Source organism: Myxine glutinosa, chromosome 2 (genome assembly GCF_964187855.1).
Source record: "Myxine glutinosa chromosome 2, kmMyxGlut1.1, whole genome shotgun sequence".
Lineage (NCBI taxonomy): Eukaryota > Metazoa > Chordata > Myxini > Myxiniformes > Myxinidae > Myxine > Myxine glutinosa.
In genome coordinates, this window is record NC_136262.1 from 81,747,309 (window position 1) to 81,754,005 (window position 6,697).

The window sequence follows — 6,697 nt, forward strand, 5'->3', positions numbered from 1 at the left end:
TGGTTTAATGGAGGGAGCGCTTGCCTGGTTGGCCGAGTGAATGCAAAAACACAAGGGGAAAAAACAAACAAACAAAAAAAAAAAACACAGGAGGCAAGTACATACAGGGAATTATCCTTAAGCCCTGTCTAGTTAACACAAAAACCACGCCCCTTATGGCGACTTGCAAATACTCTTAACCTGACAGGTTCCCTATTTATTACATTGAGATTCTTCTTCTTTGCATCCACGGTCCATGCTAATCTACACGGTTCTACCTGCCCTATGGTATTTCATCACCTATCCCCACAAACATAACTATATACATACACACACACATATACATACATACATACATATATATATATATATATATATATATATATATATATACAGACTTGGCATTTAATATGGAATATATATATTTTCTTGACTGGGGTTTACTTTCTGAACTCGGTATATCAATCTGGTGAGTTTCTTTTACGCTTCGGTGATTTCTTTGTTAAAAAAACCATGTCACTGATTGTCTGTCACAGCAAGAAGTCAATAACAGGATTATATCACAGGTGGCGTGACAAAATGTACGGACAGGTACATTTGACGATTGGCTTCACAATCGGGTATATAAGGGTTGTTGCGTTCTGTATTAGTGGAAAACAACTGCTGCACGTCTACAAAAGTTATTGCCGCTTCCCTTGGAGATGGTCTGTCAACTCGACAATGCTGTTTGTCATTTAGTGGTGGCTTTACAAAATTCCGGCATGAAACAGCGTGCTATTGCTTGGCAGTATGGCATCACTCAAGGTCAGGTGTCAAATATCCTGAAACGAAATGCTCAGAGGGGTGTCCCTACTCCAATACCGAGACCAGGACGTCCACGCAGAACCACAAGGAGAGATGATCGCCAGCTGCACCGGTTAGTCTGCAATGGCCGTACCAAGTCAGCTAATCGGCTTATGGCTGAGTGGCAGCAACTGACAAATGTGCCTGTATCCAGAAGGCTAGTCAACCAACGACTGGTTCAAGCAGGCTATTGTGCCAGGCGTCCCCTGAGAAAGCCACGCCTGACCAGACAACACAGCCAAGGCCGATTGCAGTGGGCCAGAGAGCACCGTCAATGGCAGCCAGGACACTGGAATAACGTGACCTTCAGTGACGAGTCTAGATTTCTGGTGTATCGTCAAGATGGCCGCGTCCGAGTGCACAGACAAGTGCATGAAGCCCACAACGAAGATTGTATAGTGGCAAGTGTCCAAGCTGGAGGTGGTGGGGTGACCATTTGGGCTGCTTTTCATGCAGGGGGCAAAACTGACCTGGTTGTTCTGAATGGAAACCTGAACCAGTTCAAGTACAGGGCCATTCTGGAAGAAACATTGCTTCCATTAGCTCGTGCAGCCTTTTGAGGAAACTTTGTCTTGCAAGATGACAATGCACGGCCTCATCATGCTCGCATGATCCAACACTTTCTTGCTGACCATGGTGTAGAGCATATGGAGTGGCCTGCCATGTCCCCGGATGAATCCGATAGAGAACTTGTGGGCAGAATTAACGCGTCAAATCGACAACTTGGACCAGCAGCCTACCTCTGTGCGTGAATTGCAGCAGACTATTGTCACTTTTGTTAATGGCCACACAGTTGACATCGCACGTGACAAAGCCGAATGCCTCAACTCTGTGTTCGCCTCAAAATCCTTAGTCCCAAACCCATCTCTCTCTGTTCCCACCTTTCCCAGTCGAACCCAACTGCTCCTGGACTCTGTGTCCTTCTCTCCTGACAAGGTGGAGGAGTTTTTGTCAAACCTCGACTCTGATTCTGCAACTGGACCAGACGGCATCAGCCCACGGGTCCTAAAATCCTGCTCTGCCGCTCTATCTCACCCTCTCTCTGTTCTTTTCACCCTATCTTTTGCTCAAGGTCATCTGCCAGCATCCTGGAAATCAGCTAACATTACCGCTTTACACAAAAAAGGTGCAAAAACAGATCCTTGCAACTACAGACCAATCAGCCTGCTCCCAATTATCAGCAAAGTGATGGAATCCATCATTGCTTCGGATATGAAATATTTCCTCTTCTCCAATGGCTTGATCTCTGATCATCAATTTGGTTTCAGACCAGGTCACTCTACTCTGGACATGCTGCTTCTGCTGTCTCAACAATGGATGGAGGTCCTCAATGCCAAACAGGAAATCAGAGCTGTCTCCCTTGACATATCACGGGCCTTTGATACGGTCTGGCACCCAGCTCTGCTCACCAAACTCTCCTCCTATGGTATCCATGGAAATCTCCATGCATGGCTTGCGGACTTCCTCTGTGGTCGTAGTCAACGTGTGGCCCTGAATGGATTTCTCTCATCTCCCCTTCCTGTTCAGGCTGGAGTTCCCCAAGGAAGTGTGCTGGGCCCTGTGCTTTTTCTGGTCTTTATCAATGATCTCTCCGACTCTCTGGAAAATCCTCTCTATCTCTTTGCTGATGACTCCACTCTCTGCTGCTCCATTCCTCTTCCCTCAGATCGGCAGTCTGCAGCCTCCTCACTCTCTGAAGACCTGGACAAAATCACAGACTGGTCAAACAAGTGGAACATGTCTTTCAATCCTGACAAATCTCACTCTCTTACTATGTCTCTCCGAAAAGATCGACTGGACAACCCTCCCATCTACTTTCTCAACAATCCTCTCCAAGAAGTTCTGTCGCTCAAGCTTTTGGGTCTCACTATCTGCCATGATCTTTCTTGGGAAAACCACATTTCCAAGCTGGCCTCCAAAGCCAGTCGCCGACTGGGCATCCTCCGTCGTGCGAAGTCCTTCCTCGGCACACCTGAGCTCCTCACCACACACAAGGCTTTCATCCGCAGCTCAATGGAATACTGTTCTTCCCTATGGGCTGGTGCTCCTGCCTCACACCTGGCTCGGCTTCACACTGTTGAATCCAAAGCTTTCAAAATCATTGGAATCTCCCGCAATGAAGCTATCTCTGAGGGCCTTTCACTCACTCACCGCAGGCAGGTAGGTGGTCTTTCTGTCTTCTACCGACTCCTCTCCGGCCTTGCTCCCCCAGCTCTCTCTGTGCTCTGTCCCCCAAATATTCCTACAGGTCGCACAAGATCTGCCAGCAACCCTCTGATGGTTAAACTGCCGAAATCTCGGCTCTCTGCTCACCTTCACTCTTTCATTCCTCTTTTCTCCCGCCTCTGGAACAAACTCCCACACTCCCTTCAATCCCTCTCCTCCCTCCAGGTCTTTAAAACAGCTGTTCACCACCATCTCTTATCTTCCCCCATCCAAAACCTTGATCTTTTCTACCCCCACTAATTCACCCCAGATCCACCTTGTTTGAAATTCCAACTTCTTTCCTGGAAATCCTGGCAGTGTCCATATGTTTATACCTCTGCCACCCCCCCCCCCCCCCTTCACATGCCTCCCCCCCAAAGCCCTCTCCCTCCCACAGATCTCTCGATGTCTCCATGTCTCTCGGTCCCTGCTCTCAAATGTTGTGTTTGTGTCCTTCCCCCTCTCTCCCCATCTTGTCTACCGCTCCCGATGTTATTTGTTTTATGTGTCTGTTTGTCTTTCTGTGTGATTAATGTTCGCTCTTTCACGAGCCTCGATCTTGTATACAAAAAAAACAAAAAAAACAAAAAAAAACTGCATGTCAAGCGATTCCTGACAAAAACCTTGGCAAATCTCGTGAACAGCATGGCTCGATGTGTACGTGCTCTCCTGAATGTTCGTGGGGGTTACACGAAGTACTGAACTGTAATTTTACTGTCCGTAATCCCAGTCATAATTTAGCTTTTGTTTTTGTTGAAATTTTTTTTGGCTAATGTGCAAAATAAAGAGATACTTCTGGAAAACGTACAGAAGTTATAACACAGTACTGTCCGTGAATTGAGTTCGATATCAGTTTACATCACTTTCAAGGATCAATTTATTTGCTTCGAAATGTCAAATGTGGTTTTTGTTTCTGTTAAAGGTCACATTAACAAAATCTAGAATAATTTCAACATAACTCCAATGAACTTTTGGTTCTAAGTCATCTTGAAAAGTAAGTTCACCCCCACAAAAAAAATATTCCATATTAAATGCCAAGTCTGTGTATATATATATATATATATATATATATATATATATTGTTGCGGATATGAGTGCGTTGCCATGTTGCCATGCAGTGACAATAGTCTGCTGCAATTCACGCACAGAGGTAGTGTCGTTGAAGCTGAAGGGAAAGGTGTATGCTGCATGTGTGAGAAGTGTTATGATTTATGGGAGCGAGACATGGGTAATGAACGTAGAGCAGCAACGAAGGTTGGAAAGGGTGGAAATGCGAATGGTTCGACGGATGTGCGGAGTATCGTTGAGAGAGAGGAAGACAAATGATAAATTGCGAAAGATGATGGGAATAGAGCTTGTGATTGATGCTGTGAAGAGGAACAGGTTGAGATGGTTTGGTCATGTGTTGAGGAAGGATGAAAGTGACTGGTTGAGAAGAGTGATGGAAATGAATGTAGAAGGAAGTAGAAGACGGGGAAGACCGAGAAAGACTTGGCTAAAGATGGTGGAAGAAGAAATGCGGGCAAGGGGGTTAACAAGGAGAGATGCAGAAAATAGGGCAAAATGGAGAAGATTGTCATGGGGACCGCAAGGCTAACCCCCGCTCTAGCAGGGAAAATGGCCTTTAAAATGCATGTTGTTGTTGTTTGTTGTTGTTGCGGATATGAGGACTGTATTTTTTTTGATTGTGTGCTTTATTATTATTATTATTGTTATTCTGCGCCCCCTGCCTCCGGAGCTGTGTAAAGGTCAAAAGGGCGTCCCATAATTAGTCCACAAGCATACACGTCAGCCAATCATAGAATACCCCTGTTCGATAGTTATATCTTATTCTGTGTTTTAGGGTAAGGCTGTGTCTCCCATTAATAGAAGTACTCCATTGCACCAAGTGAAAGAGATAGATTCCCTTCATTCCCATTCCCAAAACCTCCATTCCCCCTTTTCGTCAATTGCCAACTGCATTTTGGGCGGTTTTCCCTTCATCCGCCATTGACCACGAGGCAGGGTTGGGGAAGAAAGGCGGGTCCCCACCTCGTCATAGAGGGGAGGAGTGAACCAGCCCTTGCCGACCAACCCAGAACGAGGGGTTGGCTTTAGAGGGCGGAGAGAGAACGTTTTGGGGAGGTTCGCAAAGGGTCAAGGGTGGGGCTTATATAACCCGAGGCAGAGGCCCCCCGGAGAGAGTCGAGGAGGGAGGAGATCAGAAGACAGAAAGGCCTTGAGTTGGACTAAGCAAGAGAGCGGAAGTTGTTGGACTGGGTGGGACTAAGAAAGAGAGAAAGAGTCCTGAAGCTTGTGAGGGAAGGAGAGAGAACCCGTCACACCAACCCCCCACCAGCCACGTTGGCTCCACCAAGCGTTCACCTCCACCAAGCTCCGCGTTGGCTCCACCAAGCGTTCACCTCCACCAAGCTCCGCGTTGGCTCCACCAAGCGTTCACCTCCAGCCATCCACCTCCTGCGATTCCTGTCATCATTCCCCACGTGAGTCTGTCTTTTGTTTGTTCTGTCCTGGGTTAATTAAGACTGTAGGTAAGCTAGTATTTTCACTGTGTCACCTGCGTCTTATGTGCTGTAAATAAACGTGACTGCTTTCTTTTTGCTTATGTGTGTAAATAGTAAATAAATTTAGTAGTATTTCCAAACCTTTCTTTGCCTTCGTCTTCCTCTTTGCATTCATCGTTTTAGTCTTTTCCCTCATTGAGCAGCCGCGGTGCGATCCGGCCAACGTTTGGGTGGAATCGGGTTCGAATCGGGGAATAACTGTTCGGTCGCGGTAATACCAACCGCTCGGTAAAATAACATCTTTTACCGCGTCCGCAACAATATATATATATATATATATATATATATATATATATATATATATATATATATATATATATATATATATAAGGGTGGCACTAAAAACCAAATGTTTCAGAATTTTAGGTCTTAGGGTCTGGGTTTGTTTGATCCCATGAGAAAACACTCTTGGTAGATTTTCAGTGATAAAATCATATTTAGAGGTTGCTCATGGCCTCTAAAGTTTCTGTACTGGCATGGTCAACCCAACATACTCAAACTCACTTGGCCACCGCGCTCCCCAATAATAATAATAATAATAATAATAAACAGCAATAATAATAGGGTACGTTTTTGTTTTTTCTTTTTCATCTTAACCAATTAAAGCCCACTGGCAACGATAGTTCGTCTTTGTTGCAGTTTGTTATGTAATATGTATGGACATAATAATGTAATTATATTATTAATATATAATTGTATGTAATTACACAATTTTGTATTGTATGCTCACCGCAACAAGCCATGATGCAGTGAGCAACCCCTAGATATTATATGATTTGCATAAAATTTTACGTGTGCGTTTTCTACAATAAAGGGAACCACTTTCAATGGTAAGACCATAATTTTCATGTTTGAAATTTTACCCCTATTTTAGTGTCACACACACACACACACACACACACACACACACACACACACACACACACATCTCCGTTCCACCTTCTGAAAACCGCATATGTAGATAACAAACAATGGAGTAGCATATTAAGACCATTCAATTCACGTACATGAAGGAAAGAAAGGTCAAACGTAGACCTTCAATCTATTTGATAGTTTTCACTTATGGATGTTGAAGAAATCATAATCTTTCAAATATTTAATGGCAA